Below are 21,446 nucleotides of genomic sequence, written 5' to 3'. Positions count from 1 at the left end.
CCTACGCAACCACCACTAGCCACACAAGATGTCCTGCTGTTATATCATTACGATTCCCCACACATGCTGGGCATATCAGTGTTCCAGACTGGTCTTTGAGTCAGACAGTCAGATGCATTACATATGTGACACTTAGTAATACTGGCATATAGATGACTTTGAACTTCAGTACATGCGAACCCACCCAAGCAGATAAACACCATATCATGGTGTTCCCACAGTATCACGCCAGCACTCGGAGAGAGAAAGCAGGCTTGTATTTATTAGTTCATCACATTAGTGGGTTCTGCTGTGTATGTGGTGGGAAGAGGGTACACACTCCCACTATAATATGTTAGGTCATATTTCCATTCACTACCCTTCTGAGAGCCTACACACTGGAGGGTGATTCACCATGATTCAGTCCACCACCCTGCCACTTACCAGCTCTCAGCTGGTGCACCCACATTACTAAATCCAGCCAGTTCCATTTCAGCACAGAAATAGTCCAGTATCGTGGAATACTTGGTATTTGCATGTGGGACACTTGAAGTTTCTTTGTTTATGTTCGTGTGTTAGATCTGGAGTAATGTAAACGTTCATGTTTTTGTTGAGCATTCCTTATTGCTTGGGGTCAAAGACATTCCAAATCTATATGTATAAAATGTAAAGAAAAAAAGTAAAGTGGTTAGCACTTGCCTCAGTCCTCCAGGGTTGGGGGTTGAAATCCCACCTCCGCCCTGTGTGTGCAGCGTTTGCATGTTCTTCCCATGTTTCGGGGGTTTCCTCCAAGTACTCCAGTTTCCTCCGCAAGTCCAAAGACATGCATTGTAGGTTTGTTGATTGGCATTTCCAAATTATTTGTAGTGTGTGATCGGGTGTGCGAATGGGTGTGCGATTGTGGCCTGAGATTGTGCACCCCGTCCACACTTATATTTTTATTTAGCCCATTTATGTACTTGTTACCTCCCACGGTTTAAACATTTTTTAAATGTATACAATTTAGATAAAGGAGGGAAATGTGGTCTGATTTCACTTCAAGTCCTGGGAGAAAGTAGGAAGGACCATCGTTAAAAATTGTGCAGACTATTTGCATTTGAGAAGATTTGCTTTCTAAATACTTAGTATGAAGGATGAAAGTGTTTTATTATTATTATTATTATATACTTTTATATACTTCAGTATATTTTGGAGTGAATTTAAGACTTTTTTTTATTGTTTTAAATTTCATTCATGTATAATTTGAGTAGAAAACATAGAATGCAGGGAAATAAAAAAACAAATGAAGGGCAGAAATAAAAGGTTGAAAAGCAGGAATAATAAACCACAGGACACTGGAATGGCAAAAACATACCACATAAAGATCAGTGGTGAAAGAGCTGGTAAGAATACATAGGAGTAAAGAAGTGTTAACGGGTAACCAGGCCAGTTCAATAGACAGGTGAGGGAAGGTGAATTAATGTCTGGACTGGGTTGGAGTGGATTCAGATATGACAGTTTCTTCAACTTGTAATTAAATAAGGCTTTGACACAATACCCATGCATTTTTTCTTTATTACTTTCTTTCCTTATTTATTTATTTTATTGATAAAAAAAAACATTTTTCATGATGTATCTGCAAATAAATCAGCAAATTTCTATTTAAATAATTGTAGCCTAGCATCTTTAAAGGAACCTCATTTGCGATTTACTTTATGAATAACCAACTTCCCTAGCAAAACTAAAATATTTGTAAGTCCTTGTGTGGAGGATCTAGCCCCTCATTAAGTGACAGTGGTGTGGAGGAGGAGGAAGAGAGGGTGGTAAGAGTGTTTGGGGAAAGTAGGACAGTAGTGTGTGTGTGTGTGTGTGTGTGTGTGTGTGTGTGTGTGTGTGTGTGTGTGTGTGTGTGTGTGTGTGTGTGTGTGTGCCCTGATCTAAAAGGTTAAAAATCTTTAAAGATGACTGAGATGACTGTTTCAGCAGCATTGCTCTCAGGAACACCTGCAGTGTGACCACCTCACTGAAACAGACTTAAATTGTTTTGTGAAACACCACACCACAGCCTATGACCTGATTCCTAAAAATATTAATACTAATCTCTATTTTTGTGTCAAAACTGATGGTGTAAACAGCCTGTATTACAATTTGTCACAGCTGTTATATAACCAGCTTTTCTCATGCAAGAGCTCAGGCAGCCTGACATTTGAATCAGTTCATCCTGCTCCAAAAAGCCCAAGCCTCCTCTCACTCTTCAATCGGGAGCCATTTCAGAAAATGTCTGAGTGAGACATTGAGAACAAATTGGAGGAGACAGGCCCCTCGAAACTCAGCACTTTAAGCAGGAGAGAGGTGTTGATGCCTACAGCCAGCAGAAAATCCAGACAAGTTGCCACTTTTCTCTGACTTTCTACGCTGGCTCAAGCACCCATCTTTGACAATCTCACTCATACACTCACTCTGTTCTAGCTCTGCTGGACACCTGGAGCTGGCATATTTCAGAAAGGAAAAAAAATCTCCCTCTTGCCCCTCTACCCCCTACCTCACACCCCCTCGACTCTCTAATTAATTTTTCCCCTGAACACAGTTTTGTGGCACCTGGAGGGGAGATGGATTTACTGAGAGAAGTATAATGTTAAGAGGTGAGCAGAATATAGATGAATATGGACATACTACACTGCAGTGAGCTGCACACAAGCCACAAGACCAGCTGTTTAGAAACAGAACCATATTTGCAATTTGTATTTATTAAAACAGGTGGAATTAACTATGTTTTAACTATGTATCAGTGTCACAGCTAATAATGAAAAAAAAATCATTCAGAAACATGAGAGAGAGATAGAGAGACTGAGGTGTGTGTACATGTACACACATGCACACCTGCTTGTCTAGCCCCCTGCTGTTCTCACCTTACAGGGAGAAAGAACACCACAGTGCAGCCCACGGAGCATGCTCAGTCAATGAGTCATTAGTGACCAGTGAGTCAGACTCTCTGAGGCTGCTCTGTCACCTTCTGTGTGCCAATGAGTGCTCTTACTGTCGGGGCTGTGACTCTACTGTGCCACCTACATGCCCTCTCCTGTACCCTTTCTAGTGCCTGGTGCTACAGGAACAGAGGATCCGTCTGTGTGTTGAGGCAGGAGGACTCACAAGCTACGGCATCAGTGATCTACAAATCAGTGTGTTTGCTCTACAAAGCTTTTGGAAGTGAGTGTTTACTTTCTCAAAAGCAAATAATTGATATGAAGGGTAGACAGTCAGGTCCATGAATATTTGACAACGTTACTGTTATTTTAGCTATCTACCACAGTATATCAGAGTTGAAATTACATAATGAATATGAGCTCAAAGTGCAGACTTTCAGCTTTAATTTATTTATAGAGCAAGTTGGTGGTGTTCCTTCTCTTAATTAACTACAAAAAAAAACAGCAAGGTTTTTTTTTAGCTCTACTTCTAGAAAACGAAGAACGGAGAATACGCATCAGGTTTGCTTTGCTATTTTAATTTTCATATAACTTTATGAAGCCACTGTGAACTTTATCGTTACATATTATATTGTAATTGGACAATGCTATCGTATTTTGTGTAGGCAGTTAGATTGTTTTATTGTAAATAAAAAAGCCTGAAAAAGACGTGTCACTGCTAAATTCCCATATGTAGTGTGGACAACATTCAGTTTCAACAAATGTACCGTTAACTACAGAAATGTTTTCTTATTGACCCGCCCCCAACTCGGAAACTATGAGCTCTTTGTTTTAAAGGGACAAACTAGCAATTGTAAATGAAATTTTCATTTTTAATACTTGACAGCATATCTTTTGCAGTCAATGACAGCCTGAAGACTGGAACCATTACCAGATGCTGGGTTTCTTCCCTGTTGAGAATCTGCCAGGCCTTTACTACAGTGGTCTTTCGTTCCTGCTTGTTGTTGGGCTGTTTTGCCTTTAGGTTTTGCCTGAAATCAACTCCACACCTTTTGTCTGCTGACTAGTAAGTGAAATAATTGTGATTAATAACAAACACAAACTTTGTCAATGTTAATGTCCAAATGTTTATGGACCTGACTGTAAGGTTATAGCACTAATCAAAATTTGTACATGAAATTTATGTCACTGCAATATTACAGTAGTGTAACCACACCTCCATCCATCCATCCATCCATCCATCCATTTTCTGTACCACTTATCTTATACAGGGTTGTGTGGAGCCTGAAGCATATCCCAGGGAACTCAGGGCACAAAGCGGGGAACACCCTGGATGGGGTGCCAACACATCACATGGCACAATCACACACAAACACACACTACGTATAATTTGGAAATGCCAATCAGCCTACAACGCATGTGTTTGGACTGGAGGAGGAATCTGAGTTATCTGGAGGAAACCCCAAAGGGAGAACATGTAGACTGCACATACACAGGCGGTGCCCGCATTAACCACACCTCTTGTTAATGTATTTTTTAATGCATCCATTTTCTTGTAATAATCATGATGTTTTGCACCATATTACCACCGGCATCACTATCTATCCATCCATCCATCCATCGTCTACCCCTTACTCCTTTTCAGGGTCATGGGGAACCTGGAGCCTATCCCAGGGAGCATCGGGCACAAGGCGGGGTACACCCTGGACAAGGTGCCAGTCCATCGCAGGGCACAATCACATACACACTCATACACCCATTCATACACTACGGATACTTTAGACATGCCAATCAGCCTACCATGCATGTCTTTGGACTGGGGGAGGAAACCGGAGTACCCTGAGGAAACCCCCGTAGCACGGGGAGAACATGCAAACTCCGCACACACATGGCCCCGGTGGGACTCCCTGCATCACTAGTCACACAAATACAAGGAATATACAATGGGTAGTTTTATGCCTTATTTTGCCATGTGCACTGTTATCATGAAAATGAGACCCCAATAATACAGAGAGACTAAAACACACATTACCATTTATTAAAAAAAAAATCTGTTTCCATCACCCTTTATTTTATATTCTTATCCCAACACACCAACAGTCCCACATTTTGACAGACACCCTCTCCCCTGAAAAAAAATCTCTTATCCAGAGTGCCACTGCAGCCATGCTTTCTCATTTATTATTTCTATGTTATGAAAAATATAGTTACTATCCATTTTTGCAGAGAAACAAAGTTGATAAATCTGTTATCATGAGGATCATGAAATAATCCCATATGTCGAAAGTCAGACGTGCTATGTTGTTAATGAAAATGAATAAGATGTTCTGACTAATATTTTACAGCTGTGTTATGTGATATTTACTCCTATCTTGAATACATTACTCATTACTCATACAATAATTGGTTTTGTTGACTAACATTTAAACAAAAGGTTTTGGTGAAGAGAGAACAGCACAAAGCATGTCAAACAATTTCAAAAGCACTGAGGATGAATCAGAGAGAAATGTGAGTGATGAAAATCAACGAAGGATGACAGCAATATGGTGTGTTCCACTGTTACTTCCTTTACAACGAATCTTCGTATCTTCTCCATAATTATCTCTGTACTCGGGTCTATTTAATTCACTTCCAAGCACATCATGGTAAACCCACGGTTATGTATGCGTTCTGTTTCTCTGTCTGTCTCTGTATGCCTGAGGCCATACAAACAGCCTGAGACAGTCTCACAGGAGCCTCATGTCAACCTACAGCCACCATGAGGAGAGCTACAGAGCAATGCAACCTTCCTCTCATCTCAGTCCCCTACTGATTTGGAGCTGAAGAGCATAGAGACTGACGCTGCCGACTTCACGCGCCACAGCCATATAGCATCTGTTTCATATCTGCAATAATGAAGGCATTCTTGTGGCTGATAGATATGTTCCCAATGGGGAAATAAAAAACGGATTTACTTTAGTTCAGTGATACTTGTACAGGCTGAGAGACACCAAAAAGAGCCAGACAACAGAGAATAGCTCAAGTAGTGATTTCACAGCCTCAGCCAGAGTTGAGAGAAACCCCACTCTCGAAGAAATATGTAGCCAAAACTGTGAATGTTTCCAAAGCAAGGCCTGATCATTGTCCAATGATACAAAGTTATGACACTGAAACCTCTTGTAAGTCTGCTTATGGTGCAAGTGGATGGTTTTTATTTCTGTTATTTCAGTGAAATATTTCCTCTGACTGTCCTGTTCTGTAATGCTCTGTCCCCTTGCAGTGTCTTACACTAACCAAGAGCCTCCATCAAAGCAGAATGAACCCTCCAACAAAGCAGAATGAACCCTTCATCAGAACACAATGAACCCCCAATAGTAAGTCAGTTAGATGTCCAAGTTAGAATTATGTATCATTTATGTACATAATATACCAAACTGACTGTCAGCTGTGAGATATCATTGAAAATATTGGTGGAAGAATGTGTTCTCTGATTGGCTGTTCAAGTCTGAGTGACCCGCAGAAAAAGTAACACGTGAGTTGAGATTTTCGGAACTTTATGCAAATTAGATACAACGCTGTAAAGCATATGCGTAAGCGTATGCCTGCAATAAATACCTATATACTTCCGATTGACTTCAAGATATTATTACTAGTCTATAAATCACTTAATTGTGCAGGATATTTACAGTATCTGATATGCTGCAGCAATACGAACCAAGCAGAACTCTCAGATCATTAGAAAGTAGTCAGTTAGTCCTGTGTAAGGTCACGACTAAGCAAGGAGAGGCAGTGGTTAGCTACTATGTGCTCTTAAATGGAACTAACTGACAGAGAACAATCGAAAAGCCCAGACACAAGACACTTTAAAATCCAGACTCAAAACGTTCATATCTGAACAGGTTTTCAGCTCACATTAAAACACTGTACTTTTAGCTCTACAGCACTACTGCGCTTCTGTCCTGTAACACCACATTATCATTCTAATCATTCTAATTTTATAATTCATTTTTAATTTCTCGTCATTAAGTCGATTGCTTTCATCCCCTTTTAATCAAGTTCTTCATTTCTATTCTTATTTTCTAATTTATTTTCTTTTGCACTTTAATCCTTTATCCTTTAATGCCCTTTGCCTTCATTTCCATTGTACTTTTTAATTGCCTTTGTGTATGAAGAGTTCTATATAAATAAACTTGCCTTGATTAAAATGAAATGTAATATGAAAGCTGTCACATAATGTAAATCAAACAATCAAATTTCACACTGATTAGTGAATTATATAATTACGGTTTTAAATGAGTTAGAAGAAGATATATGGATATAGTGGCATATGGTGGTGCCTCTGGTGAGTGTATGTAGGTAGTACAGTTAACTGCTAAAGTGTGGTCAAAATGAATATGATGCCTGGCATCTAATTTACATCAAACAACCAATTTTCACCCTTTGTCACTTTATTAAAATAATAGAATTAATATTAAATACATTTTAAAGTAGTGTACTGTAGTAAATCGTGTGCTTTAGGCTACATGTTTTGGCCCCTAACCTTTCTCATCGGCTCTAAAAACTCTGGACGGATAGGACAGGTCCCAAAGCAACAACAGTAGCACTCACTCCATGCCCACAAGAGACAAACTACAAGCAACATGTGCAACTTGTAGCCTCGCTAGTGTGAATGCAACTTGAAGAGGAAAAGAAGCAAGAGAATGCAACTTTCAAAAGGGAACACACACACACACACACACACACACACACACACACACACACACACACACACACACACACATTTTTGCATGTTAAATATTATGGCAAAATTGCAGTCTGTAATTTGGGACATAGACCTTGTTACATGATACTGGAGCTTCCATTTTTTTCCCTTTTATTTTTACGAATACAAAATACTATCACCTCTTGGTATGAATATGAATTAGTATGAATTTGATTCTTTTACTTAGGTGCAGATGTAGAATTGGTTGCTAGTTGAAGTGTGACTTTTCACTGAAGTCTTAGGCAATGGGGGACAGTCCTCAGTCGGCTTTGGTTGCTGCTAGTCAGCTTGGTGTGAGGACACAGCCCATACTGAGCCCATTCCTGCAATTCAAGCATTTCAATGGGATTTGAAATTCTTTGGGATTTTGTACCCTGAGTGGTTCTTTTGGATTCTCTGTAATCTGAATAACTATACAACCATTGCAGTGATAATGAAAACAATTTCACAGCTATGGCACTGCAGTAAGGTACCTTATAGTTCAGCTATATGACTCCCATTGTTTAAATCCTTACAGATCGTAATAACAATGACTATGTTTGCATGGACAGCAATAATCTAATTATTAACCTTATTCTGAATAAGACAATATTGTGATTAAGGTGTTTACATGAGTTGCTTTTAGAATACTCCTTTCATGTTCTCGTTTTACATGTTATAGAACATAGAGCTATTAACGATCCAACGGTCCAACGATCCCTCCAGAATTTCAGGTTGAGCACTGCTGTGTGTGATCGTGTCCTGTTGCAAAATGCGGTGAAAACTCCCACACGACGTTAATAATGTGATTAAGGTGTTTACATGTCTATAATGCGCTCCGATAATGCGACTAAATCAGGAATACTCCACATGTCTTCATTCCATTCGTGTTTACTTCGAGTATGACTTTAGCCAGATTAAGGTCATCAACAATCGCTGTTTACATGCTAGTTTCTTAATCAATATTGAATTATTGTTGTCCATGTAAACGTACTGAGTGTCCTTTTATTGTGTTCTTACATTGCTGTGTTAAGCCTAGGACATTCAAATTTATCCAAAGCTGATGTTGTTCCTACCTTTGATGTAGACTTAAAAAAACAAGTAGACTTAACCTAAAAAAAAAAAAAAAGTGTTGTGGCTATCCAGGCAAAAACATGTGTTGTGTGCTCATCACTGTATGCTTGAACATATTACAGCTTAGTTGCAGAAAGACAATGTCTCAATGCAAGCTGCAGGATAAAATACTGCTGTTCTGGACTTAACACCCTTTTGTGGTTTATATGGTCGCCCTATTAAGAAATTCCAGATGGTTTCCTCTGTAGTGGCAATTTGAAGAACTTTTAAATCTTCCTTTTTTTTTTTATTTATTTTTTTTTATTTCAGTTTGGAGCCATGTGAAGGCTTTTCAGTGTGCATTTAGTGAGAGACTTTCAAGACTCTCTCTCTCTCTCTCTCTCTCTCTCTCTCAGCTTCCCTGCTCAGCTGTGCTCTGCTGTACTGTACTGTTCTGTGAGGTTGAGTCTGGGAGGAGCTGAGTGTGAGTGACCCTGCAATCGACTGCTAATACAACTGTCAGCACCTCCCAACACTCGCCCGCGACAAGAGGTGGGGGCAGTGTGGGAGAGAAAGGAAAGGAGGAAGGGAGAGTCGAAGAAAACAAGGGGGAGTGAGAGCAATAGGATGCAATGAGGGATGAAACTGTGTGTGTGTGTGAGAGAGAGAGAGAGAGAGAGAGAGAGAGAGAGAGAGAGAGAGAGAGAGAGAGAGAGAGAGAGAGAAGGTGTAAAGAAGGAAGTAAGGAAGAGAGAGAAAGATACACTGGAGTATCAAGGTTAAGATGGTGTGGCTTGTTAATTCTACTGTCTCTACTTGCTCATGGGTGACCGTGTGATGTCAGTTTTACCATCTACAGTATTGTTTCTTGAACAAAACATCTTACTGTGCCATTGAATATCTGAATAATATATACATTGAATACTACAAAGAAATTATTTTAGACTGCAGCCCCTATATATATTTTTTGCTCTCTTACCAGTCTTACCAGTATCAACAACTAGGAATGCATGGATGTTTTGAAATGATCTTTAATAAGGAGGCGTGGTGGCTTAGTAGTTAGAACATTTGCCTCGCACCTGCAGGGTTGCAGGATCGATTCCCATCTCTGTCCTGTGTGCACGGAGCTTGCATGCTCTCCCCTGTGCTGTAGGGGTTTCCTCCGGGTACTCCGGTTTCCTCCCCCAGTCCAAAGACATGCCTTGTAAGTTTGTAGATTGGCATTTCCAAATTGTCCATAGTGTGTGTGCGATTGTGCCCTGTGATGGGATGGGACCCTGTCCAGGGTGACCCCCGCCTTGTGCCCCGAGGTCCCTGGGATAGGCTCCAGGCTCCCCGTGACCCTGTGTAGGATAAGCGGTACAGAAAATGGATGGATGGATTAATAAGGAGTGCATCAGGAGGGGAAAATGAAAGGCTTCATCCTCTGTAAAGGTCATATGGTGTAATCAAGACATGAAGGAAGAATCCTTTGGCTAGGAGGAAAATAGTACCGGTAGGTCTCCTGTGACTGAGCAGAAAGGTCAAAATCTCTCTTGTGCACAAAAAGCAATCCTTGGATTCGTGTTTAGTATGGAATATGGATATGGGATCTTTAACAACATAGGTATTTGAGCTCTTTCATAATGTCATGCTTTGGGATCAGGGATGCTTGGGATTACAGTGCCAGAGCCTCAGGGTGTAAAAGCTTCCAAAACAGAAAAAAAGACAAAGATTCCAAGATTTTTTTTAAGGGGATGTGAAGATCTATGAGATCCTATGGTCATTGTAGTTAGAGAGAATGTGCTTAATGATGTTAATAGACAGATGGACAGAGTGGGTGTTTATGCATCACTTAATTCACATAAGTGGTGAGTATTGTTATTGGGCTTTACAGTTAAGCACGTTCTACATGATCGGTCACTACACTACAGGACACCGCATTTAAAATAGGTCAGTGTTGGCACCAAGGCACGACTTCAGTCTTTCCAACCAGAGATAAATGTTCTGCTTTTTCTACACTGCAGAGCTTCAAATCTCGTTCTTAGCCTGATAGCCTCCAGCAAACTACTCATCATCTTAATTGTAATCAGAGCTTTGTAACACACTGTACTAAATATACTTTTTACACTTTCACTCGGTGAAAAATAAATATTTTGCTGTAGTGATGTAGTAGTGTGTATTAATGCTTATGGATTGGATTGCAGATACAGATTACAGCCCAATTTAATAGCTGTCTATCTGCACCTGTGTGTATAGCTATTCACTGTGTGTAAACAGTACTGAAATGGACTAAATGCATTCCTCACAGACTGGCGTTTACTATTTTACTATTACTATTATATTATTTACTATGGGCTCATTACACAAACACTGCTCCTGGTTTTACAGTAAATAAGAACTGGATACATACAGTACAATAAATTATGCATGAGTTTCTTTGACACTTTATCTCGTTATAACCTTTGTATAGGGAAAAATGGTGAAATGTTTGCGAAGTACTGTATGTTTACTAACCATCGTCTCCTGAGATCACATTGGACAAGGAAGCTATGTCAGCTGTTAACCTTTTTAGTAGATGATGTGCATAGAAGGACATCTGTTAATTTGTTTGGGAAAACGTTCCATCTGTAATACCTCACAGCGGACACGGTGGATGTGGTTTTAGAGAGACCCGAAGGACAAGTTGCTCTCTCGTTGTACTGATCAATGTAAACGACGCTACATTTTCAAAATGGAAATGTGTCATAACACTGAATGCAAGGAATAAATTATTCCACATAGAATAAATTGTGATGTTAAATATTAGACATTTAGAATGAAAAAAAAAATGTGTTAAACCAATGAACAAATGTTTTAACCCTCATTAACATTATTCAAAGCAGCTTTGGTGACACTGATTACGTTTACATTGACAGCAATAATCTAATTATTGATCTTATTCTGAATAAGACAATGTTCTGATTAAGGTGTTTACATGAGTCGCTTTTAGAATATTCCCTTCGTGTTCAGGTTTTATGTGTTAGAGAACATAGATCGATTAAAAGCACACGTCATTACGTCCCCACGCCAGGCCATCTGAAGTTCCCTCCAGAATTTCACGTATTAACATACAGTTCGTCTTCGTTATGGTACCGTATAAGTTTTGGGTGTTTCATTTTTAATTTCATGCAAGCTTCGAGTGCAATTAATTATTTGTCATGCTATATGTGCAAATAGACGACGGCGGATACAAATTCTCCAGCAACAGGCCTCCTCTGTACTTTCATTCGGCAACATTTCATTCATGCCACCACGACAAACTCAGAGGTACTGGATGAGAGTATGAAGTAAGGACTGGTGGGAGAGAGTTGTTTTGATGGAATTTAGACACCTTCTTGCTTTAAGCCGTGCTCTCTTGTTTGCCGTCAAACGGTTGAGCACCGCCGTGTGTGTACGTGTCCTGTCGCAAAATGCGGTAAAAACTCTCACACGTCGTTAATAGTGTGATTAAGGTGTGTGTGTACATGTCTGTAATGCACTTCAATATTGTGACTAAAACAGGAAGACTCCACATGTCTTAATTCCATTTGAGTTTACTTTGAGTATGTCTTTAACCGGATTAAGGTGATCAGAAATCGCTGTTTACATGCTAGTTTCTTAATCAGAGTACTGTCTTAATCAGGTTAATACCGGAATATTGTTGTCCATGCACACATACTGACTGTTACACAATCTGGCATTAAGTCAACCAGCTTCATGAGGTAGCCACTGGACCTGTCATATGCTGGGCAAGTGTTTACCTGAATTCACCTTAACTATCATACAGTTCTGAAGATATCTTAATATATCACAAAGAATAACCCAAGCTCAGGATCAAATTTTGGACTTGTGAGGCATTAACTCTACCTGCTACACCACTGTGTTCTCCAATATTCCATCAGATGTGTTTAAACTTTGGAGGGGTGCTGTACATGTTCTTTTCATATTTCCTTAGTCATTTTTACATTCTTTTGTTATATTCCCATCTCATCTAGTTGTGAAACTATCACAAAATACCCCAAAGAAAATACCTCTAATTTAAAGACTTTCCTCCACTTCAGCAAATGAAACAGGATTAACAGTGAAAGAGTATTCCCAGTCCTAATGTGTATATTTGTAATTTAGGCAGTGTTGGTAGGAATATTCCCGACAGAGAAGCAGGGAATCCCTGTTACTAGTATTGGGATGTCTAAATTGGACCTGGCTGTCCTATACCCTCATACAAAAATAGCAGAAATAAATATGTAAGCAGACTCTTTCTCCCTGGCAAATCTTCAGAACTGTTTGGCTTGGATTTATGAGGATATCTTGCTCTTCTCAGCTCACAGATAAAAGTTCAACTTTCACTTTATTTTTTGCTTTAAACACTTCACTGCTTAAACAAAGCTTGATCTCTTATAGTGCAATCCAAATTTGTGCCCAGAACAACTCTGTGTACATCAGATCTGGAAGTGCAGGACTAAAGTGCTGTCAGGTTTAGTCAGTTGTCAGGTTTTGAAGGTCACATGGAGGTGAGGTGTGAGGCACCATGGTGCTTTGAGATCATTTAGCAGTACTAATGTCAGTGCAAATGCTCACACATGCATCTGCTTCAGCTGGTATGTGATCATACTGTTCCTTGGTGCTGGATTAAGGAGCATGAAAAGAGACAGCAAATGTATGTGTATGTTTATGACATGTTCATGCAGGCCGTGTATGTTTATTGGTCAATTCAGGGCAAGATATGGAAAAGAGTCATTCATTCATTCATTCATCTTCAGTAACCACATTATTCTAATCAGGGTCATAACGCATTTAGAGCCTATCTAGGGCATCGCTGGGCTAACATACATGCACACATTCACACACTCATTCACACGTATTAACAATTTACCACCTACTGTTTTTGGGAGATGGGAGGAAACCAGAGAGCCCAGGGAGAACATGTGAAACAGGGGATCCTGGAGCTGTGAGGCGGCAATTACAGCACCACTGTGCCACCCAAAAGAATCATTATTCAAGATATATACAGGATTACGCCAACCATCCTGGCATATTAATTAGCACAGGAAATATTAGAAGACAAGACCTGAAGCTGTTTAGAGGAAACATTTCCATATCAAAACTTCCAGGTGTCCAGTGGGACATTTCTCCAAAATGGGATCTCCTATGAACGATAAAGGGTTAACCATGCTTTGGGGCTCATTGGCGCTAATGCTTCGATATTTTAAATGACATATGCACTCTGAATCGATTATATGAGCATTCCTCAAATGACATTCTTCAAATAAAGTAAAGCTTACTGGGAAAAAATGTTTCATGAAACAGACAGATACTACAGTGAGAAACAGCCCATGGCAGAACGTGAACATGTCTTTGATTTTTACAGCATATTTTAGGATTAGTTCTATCTAACTTTGTGAACACATTTTTTGCTGTTAATAGCTGCCTGAGGAGTAAAATGCAAAATGAAGCGTTTGGGGTCAAAATAAACTACTCTACCATTCATTAAAAGGTGTGTTGTGCCATATTATTGTATTATAATCAAATCCTGGCTCCATATAGTGCTAAAAGCAAAATACATACTTAGTCTGTATGTTTTTTATGAAGATTTTTATTCATGTCAAATTGTAACATGTATACAACCATGCTCCATCTTTCCCTCTCTGTCTCTCAGACAGTTTCAGAAGCTGTCCAAACATGTTAGTTGTCAGGAGTGGCACAACAACAACAAAAACTGTCCTAATATTAAACCCAGATGGTGGGTTAGAATACATTCAAATGATTCCTGACACTTTGAGGTCCAATTGGTAAACACACTCACGTTCATTAGTCACTACAATTTACAGCCAAGCCAACACAAACACGCACAAATTAGCCATTACAATCTGAACACCAACAAGCAAAAACATGAGCAAATTAGTCATAAGCATCAACTGTGCATTTTGGCACTTATCATTGCAGATGATATTCACGTGACTGCATAACTCACTTCATCACCCACCCCCTATAGTTTGGGCCAGAACTGAGTCTATATACACAAGCTGTGCTAACTCATCATTGTTGTTGGCATAGAAGATTATTTAATGTATACCACAGCACTGTTAAATTCTTAAATTGGGATTTAAGACAGTGTTGATGAATTTTCTGTGACAGCATGGCTTGGACAATGGTGCCAGGTGCAAGGTTTAGTTTTACTATGCTATCATTTCTATAGTAACAATGCAGACAAGGCAGACACTCCACATTAATGGGTTTAAAAAAACCTTTAAGTTATCTTACATGGGAACAGCTTTGGGAAGGAGGACTTTGCAGTTCCTTGGTAACTTGACAAGCTGTTTTGTTTACCGTAATAACTTTAAATGAGAGAGAGAGAGAAAAAGGTTGGTGCAGGAGTGACTGTTTATAGCTGTTATAACAGAAATGATAACACGAATTAGCTTGTTTTATGGACAATCTACAATATTAAATGATTAAAAAAGTACAATGTGTCAAATACAGTCAAAAGAGTATGGAAAAGATAAGGAAGGGCTCATGATCCAAAGCATACCACATCATCTATCAAACATGTGGAGGAAGTGTTATGGAATGGGCAAGTATGGCTGCCAATGGAGCTGGGTCACTCGTGTTTATTGATGATGTGACTGCTGATAGAAGTTGCAGGATGAATTCTAAAAGTTTATAGAGCTCAACTTTCTGCTCAGATTCAGTCAAATGCTGCAAAACTGCAAGTCACAGTACATGACCCAAAACATACCACGAAAGCAACCCAAGAGCTTCTAAAGGCAAAGAAATGGAATGTTCTTAAATATCCCATGATCACAACCTAACTGAGCATGCTTTTCATTTACTGAAGACAAAACTGAAGGCAGAAAGGCCCACAAACAAGCAGCAACTAAAGGCGGCTGTAGTAAAAGCCTGGCAAAGCATGACAAGGGAGGAAACTCAGCATTTGATGATATCCATGGACTCCAGATTTCAGGCAGCCATTGAACACAAAGGGTTTGCATCCGAGTATTAACAATAATCCTAATATTTATGATTGTTGGTTTGTCCAATTACTTTTGAGCTTGTGAAAATGGAGGGACTTTATAAAAATGACTGAATAGTTAATGCGATATTTTTTGTTAAATTCCTTGAATAAAAGATAAAAGTCTACACTTCAATCCCATCTTCACTGCTTCATTTCAAATCCATCGTGGTTGTGTATAGAGGAAAAATTACAGAAATTGTGTTTTTGTCCAAATAATTATGGACCTGACTATAATTAATAAAAATTGTAATTGTTGGCGAATTGCTGTGGCCAGGTGTTCTGTTATAAGGGAATAATCAACCTTCTAGTGATAACAGTTACTACGCTTCACATCGGCCCGCATCACACCACCTTGCCGTTGATTATTTTCTCTAACAGCATGCGCCATTGTGTTTTATTCCTTAAATAGTGCAATACCTTGTACTTGCTATTCAGCACAGACATATGATCTGGTCTTATGTAATTTAGAATAACTATGATAATAGTCCAAACAGCGAGTCATTGAATCTCTTTCAGTGGTTGCCTTGAAATAACTAGAGGAAGGCCATGTTATAAATGCATTTTCTGAAGGTTGCACACACTATGTGTCTGCTGGCCAATTCTGAACACAGTTGAGTAAGTGGAAACTGTTGAATTGTCTGCTGCTGGGTTCACAGTGGCCACTGTAATAGCACTTGAAGGTTGTTGAACTACATCTATTGCTCTCAAACAGATACACCACACTTTAGTCTGTCTTATTTTTTTCAAAGGGTGTTTGTGGGCTTGTATGGTACTAAATATATCTTAAGGCTGCAATGCATTACACGTCACACAGAACCCCGTTTACAATAGTTAACACTTTGGTATTGCCAGTCATATACTGTATGACTGTGAACTGTAAGGTTTATGTGCCTGCACAGGAAGAAATTATGTACACAGGCACCCAGATACCTGACAGTTTGCTGACAGCCTTAGCATTGTTTAACCAACCATATTCTAATTGCATGAGTGCTATTCAATCAGCAGTTCAGAGAAACATTAATATGATGTGGGGATGATGGGAAAAACATCCCTTATAAAAAAATTTTTTTAAAGCTTTTGCATTTTTGCTGAAATCAACTCTGAGGACCAACAAAAGACCCTGCTACTGCTTTATATACTGTATTATGTACTATATGTAGAGGACACCAGAGAGAATTAGGACACTTAGGAGTTTGGGAGGGTTTATAGACAATGTGAGAAGGACTGAGAAGCTGGGCTCGAACCGCCACAGATGGGGGTAGGGGGAGTCTGCGGTAATGGGGAGGCTGACAGATGCTCCAGTTTCCTTGACAGGAATGGAGGTCAACTGGAGCTTTATGTTAAAGGAACACAGGCAGAGAGGGGGGCAAGGCAAAGGAGCACATTATGTCTTTAACTAGTGGACTGGGAGGACAGAAGCAGCGCAGTTCTTTTGACTGAAAATGTAGTTAAAAAACCAAAGAGAATGTCAGATTATTGCCTTCTGTACATCACACAGACCTCACTTCCACGTTCAGTCTTTGTTTGTTCACCTTATTAGTAGTCGTATTGGCATCTGTTATATGCCTTTCCCACAGCAAACACATCAGAGAGAGGCAACTTTGAGTCTTCTCATTTCATTTTCTTAAATAACTATTTGTTTTCCCTTGTAATCTGATGTGAAGGTGAGTTATTAGAAGTGTTTACATGCAGGAGAACACACTCAACACATTGCTACCTCTCAAAATTCTCATCTAGACTAATCAAAACATTCCCAACACTCACCTTTGCATAGAGATAACTGCTCACCTTTCTTCTTTTCTTTTTCTTTTTTTTTTCTATTATTTGCTACCTCTAATTTGATATTGCTGCTACACTTCTCTTCAGAGTCAATAGTTTACAGGCAGTTGTTTGCACTGGTTCTCCCTGTTCTGTTGTCCTGTCTACTTAATGTGAACTCTCCAATGTATTTATTGTCCTGTTTATTGATTGTATATTTTTTTTGCACTCCCCTCACACTGTTGTGTATCTGCTCTGTGTAACCATGTAATATGCAACATGGTCCTGGAGAAATAACATTTTGTTCCAGTGTACAGACAAATGACAATAAAAACCCAACTGGCTTGAGATTTAGTCAGTTCATACAATAGCTCTCTCAAACCAAGTTGCCTGGTCAGTTATGAGGGTTGTGAAGAGACCCTAAGTGGGGCTGGTGCTTCAAGTTACAAAGGCACATATGGATGAAGTTTGAACTATACTATATGGCCAAAAGTATGTTGGAGCCATCATGGCCGTATGTGGGCCTTCTCTAAACTGTTACAACATAGTTGAAAGTGCACAGTTGTTTAAAATGTCGTATGCTGTAGCATTAAAATTTCCGTTCACTGATAGCAAGGCACCCAAACATGTCAATGCTCCTGTGCAAAAAGTGAGATCCATGAAGACATGGTTTGTCAAGGTTGTTGTGGAAGAACTCTAGTGTTCTACATGGACATATTGGAATGACGACCAGACCTTCTTGCCCACGTTGCAATATCTAGTGGAAAGCCTTCCCAGAAGAGTGGAGGTTATTATAACAGCAAAGGATTACCAAATCTGGAATGGAATCAGTTTTCCACATACTTTTGGCCATATAATGTATATCAACCAATATTAAAGCAGAACATAACAAGCCTCACCATGTTATACGATTCGTTTAGTGTTCATTAAAGTATATTATTATAATTATTTCAAGATCTCTCAGTTACAGACTTCTTTCAGGCTGGTAGAGGACAGGGTCCTGCTGAGGTTCTTGGACAGTGCTGTACCTTCTTATTTTCTGTTTTGGCTGTAAGTTTTGATCGTCTTACCTATAGAGGATTAAGTTTTGATCGTCTTACCTATAGAGGATTTCGCCGAGTTTTTTTTGTGAATGTTGTGGCCAAAAGTGCTTGATTTTGCTGCATTTGCCAGACAAGCTTCAGAGGAATGCAGTGCCTCTAGAAGCACAACATAGGTGCTTTTTTTTGCCAGTTGAGAATGGGCAATCAGAGTGCAAATGTTGGGCTTCAACTGCACCATGACAGCAAGTAACATGATATAAACTGACTGAGGGCCACCAATTCGTTTTACACACACTCATTTTCAATAACTACTTTATGCTGTTCAGGGCCGTGTTGTATTCTGAGTCTATCCCGAGAACACTTGGTGTGAGAAGGGAATACCCCCTCAATTAGATGCCAATCCATTTCAGAGCATGATGTACACACACACTTACACCTAGGGGCAATTTAGCACAGCCAATCCACCTACTTTTGGGAGGTAGGAGGAAACCAGAGAATGTACTTATTATGTCTGAAAACCCAAGCAGACATGAGAAGCAACTGCACAGAAGCTCGGCACACACATCAGCCAGAGCTCAGGCTGTGAGGTGGCAACAGTACCTGCTGTGCCACCCTGGACCTTCTACTTATAGATACAGTATTAGTAATTGAAACATGTTCTCTTGATAAGGGCCCCGGCCAAAACTTTCAAAAAGACAGCTTGAAAGCTGGGAGCTGGAATTGAGAAAACACTTGGAAGATCTAGGGTTTGCAGCGCACACACTTAGAAAGCCCTGTTCTATGCTATTAGTATGCCCTGAGGCAAAGTGAGACTGAGAGTACTCTGTGTTCCCTAGAGATTCAGAGCAGTGTCGTAGCCTGAATGTGGAGAAAATGCACACAGCATGTCAGGCAATGGTGGATTGTGATAGTAATAAGTGCAGTCATGTTACAAAGCTACTCCATCAATATCTCAGTCTCTTGACACAGTGACACAGGTTTTCATTTGCCAAGTTCTGTTTTGTCATAGTAATGCTATATAACCTACCAATTTACTATACATAAGCCAATATTATACTAGAAATCAGAATTAATCAGGAAATGCAGATTAAATTGCATGCACCACTCCAAGGCCATTGTGATTAGAAATAACATTTGGAACAGTGGTTCTACCAAAGTGCAAAAAAAAAAAGCACAATGCATAGCGCACTCAAGAAGGTGCCCTGGGTGACATAATCAACCTTGAATTTATCTCACATTGGCTTGCCCAATAAAGGTAAGCAGGAATGGCTCATAGTCTTGCTCACAGAGCTGGGCACTATTATATTGTATGCCCATCTTTCCTATATCTTTTCCTATAAGCACCCCAAATAGTACGCTGGAATATAGATAACACAGTGAGTGCACGAGCACTGTAACAAACTACTGTAAATTTACAGTATTTGTTTTGGGATATCTAAAGTTTTTGGCAGGGGTGAAAATGGTAAAAATTTCTCCTTGTGTTAACATCCGCAAATTAGTGGTTCATTTTTATGTCCTTTATTTTAGAAACTATTTTAGCCAAATACAAACCCTATTTGAATTGAACTTAATATGCTAGCAAAAACTCTGTTAGTCTGAGATAATTCAGTGGCAGAGGTGGTTGGCTTAATGCAACCAGAGTTATGCTACTTGTGGTGGGTCAGTGTTAATGCTTTGAGTTATACATCAGAAGGTCATGTGTTCAAATCCTAGCACTGCCATGCTGCCATGATTAAGCAAGACCCTTAACCATCTGCTCAGTTGTATCCTACCTTAATTATAAGCTGCTTTAAAAAAATGCACACACATACACACACACAAAAAAAAACCCATCAGCCCAGTGAGCAAATGTATTGGATTATGTGTTATTTAATACTATGTAAGATATTATAATACTTTACTGTAAATGTGTTTTACAGTGGTTCACTCTAAATGTAAAGTAATATAAAGTACTAAGTTTAAATTTCACAGCAACTCTGCTGTCAGTAAATGTATGTTTTACAGTGAGTGTAAATCCAGCATAGCCAGAAACAGCACTGAAGTAACAAATGCATTTGGAAAAGGCACGATTTATGAGAAAACAAGGAAGTGCTGGAAAGACATCACTGATGCTGTGACATTATATCTGGTCAAGGATGTAATACCCATTAAAATGGTAATTTCAAGGGTTTTAAGTGACTTCTAAAAATAGTTGGTCCTCACTACAACCTATCGAGTTGCAAATGCTGAGAGGAGTGCAATAAAAACTAAAACCATGAAATACAAATCTCTTATTTAAAAAATGTTAAATATAACAACATTTATAACTTATAACTTAATATAACTTAAATCTGAAATATAGATTTCAGATTTAAAGCACACCTATTATGGTTTTGAAACATGCCTAATTTTGTTTTAAAGGTCTCATACTATATATTTACATGCATCCAAGGTCAAAAACACTTTAATATGATCATAATTTAAATTGCAGCATGACCTTTTCCCACCTAGTGTCACAAACGACTCGTTAAATGATCCGTACTAAAGGATTCGTTCTAAACTCCTCCTTTCTGAGAGCATACTCTGCTCTGATTGGTCAGATGTCCCAGTTTGTTGTGATTGGTCTACCACTGTCAGGAAGCATCCATTGAAGACCAGATTTGGGGCTTTTTGTTACAAACCTATGTAGGTTAGTACAGGAAGTAAGTCTGGAATTACTAACGACTCGTTTCAGCTGTTCAGAATCGGTTCCTTCTTTTGGGAATCAATAACTCAATTTTCAATCTTTATTAAATACAGCATTCATGCCTTGATCGTTTTCAATTTGGAAATCATTGTTTACATTTTGTTTAGGAACTGCACTTAATTAAAAAAATAATTTGAAAAGGTGCTTTGGCCTAAGTGATAATTCTTTTTCTCTGAGGTTGGGTTTCCTTGTACAGTTACTATATATTTACATCAGTAAATAAAAAAAATAGTTCAGTTGCTCTGTTCATTAA

The 21,446-nt window shown here is 39.2% G+C and overlaps 1 protein-coding gene and 1 long non-coding RNA gene across 2 annotated transcripts in view; one reads left to right on the top strand and one right to left on the bottom strand.

Annotated features, from left to right (window-relative positions):
- xkr6b (XK, Kell blood group complex subunit-related family, member 6b) overlaps positions 1-21,446 on the bottom strand; it is a 54,287-nt gene that overhangs the window by 28,554 nt on the left and 4,287 nt on the right. The gene's annotated exons all lie outside the window — the stretch shown is intronic.
- On the top strand, positions 2,984-7,007 carry LOC108258068 (uncharacterized). Its single transcript, XR_001810608.3, has 3 exons — positions 2,984-3,165; positions 3,769-3,948; positions 4,154-7,007. It is a non-coding gene; the product is annotated as an uncharacterized LOC108258068 (long non-coding RNA).

Source organism: Ictalurus punctatus, chromosome 25 (genome assembly GCF_001660625.3).
Source record: "Ictalurus punctatus breed USDA103 chromosome 25, Coco_2.0, whole genome shotgun sequence".
NCBI classification, from domain to species: domain Eukaryota; kingdom Metazoa; phylum Chordata; class Actinopteri; order Siluriformes; family Ictaluridae; genus Ictalurus; species Ictalurus punctatus.
This window is presented reverse-complemented; position numbering and strand designations above follow the sequence as displayed.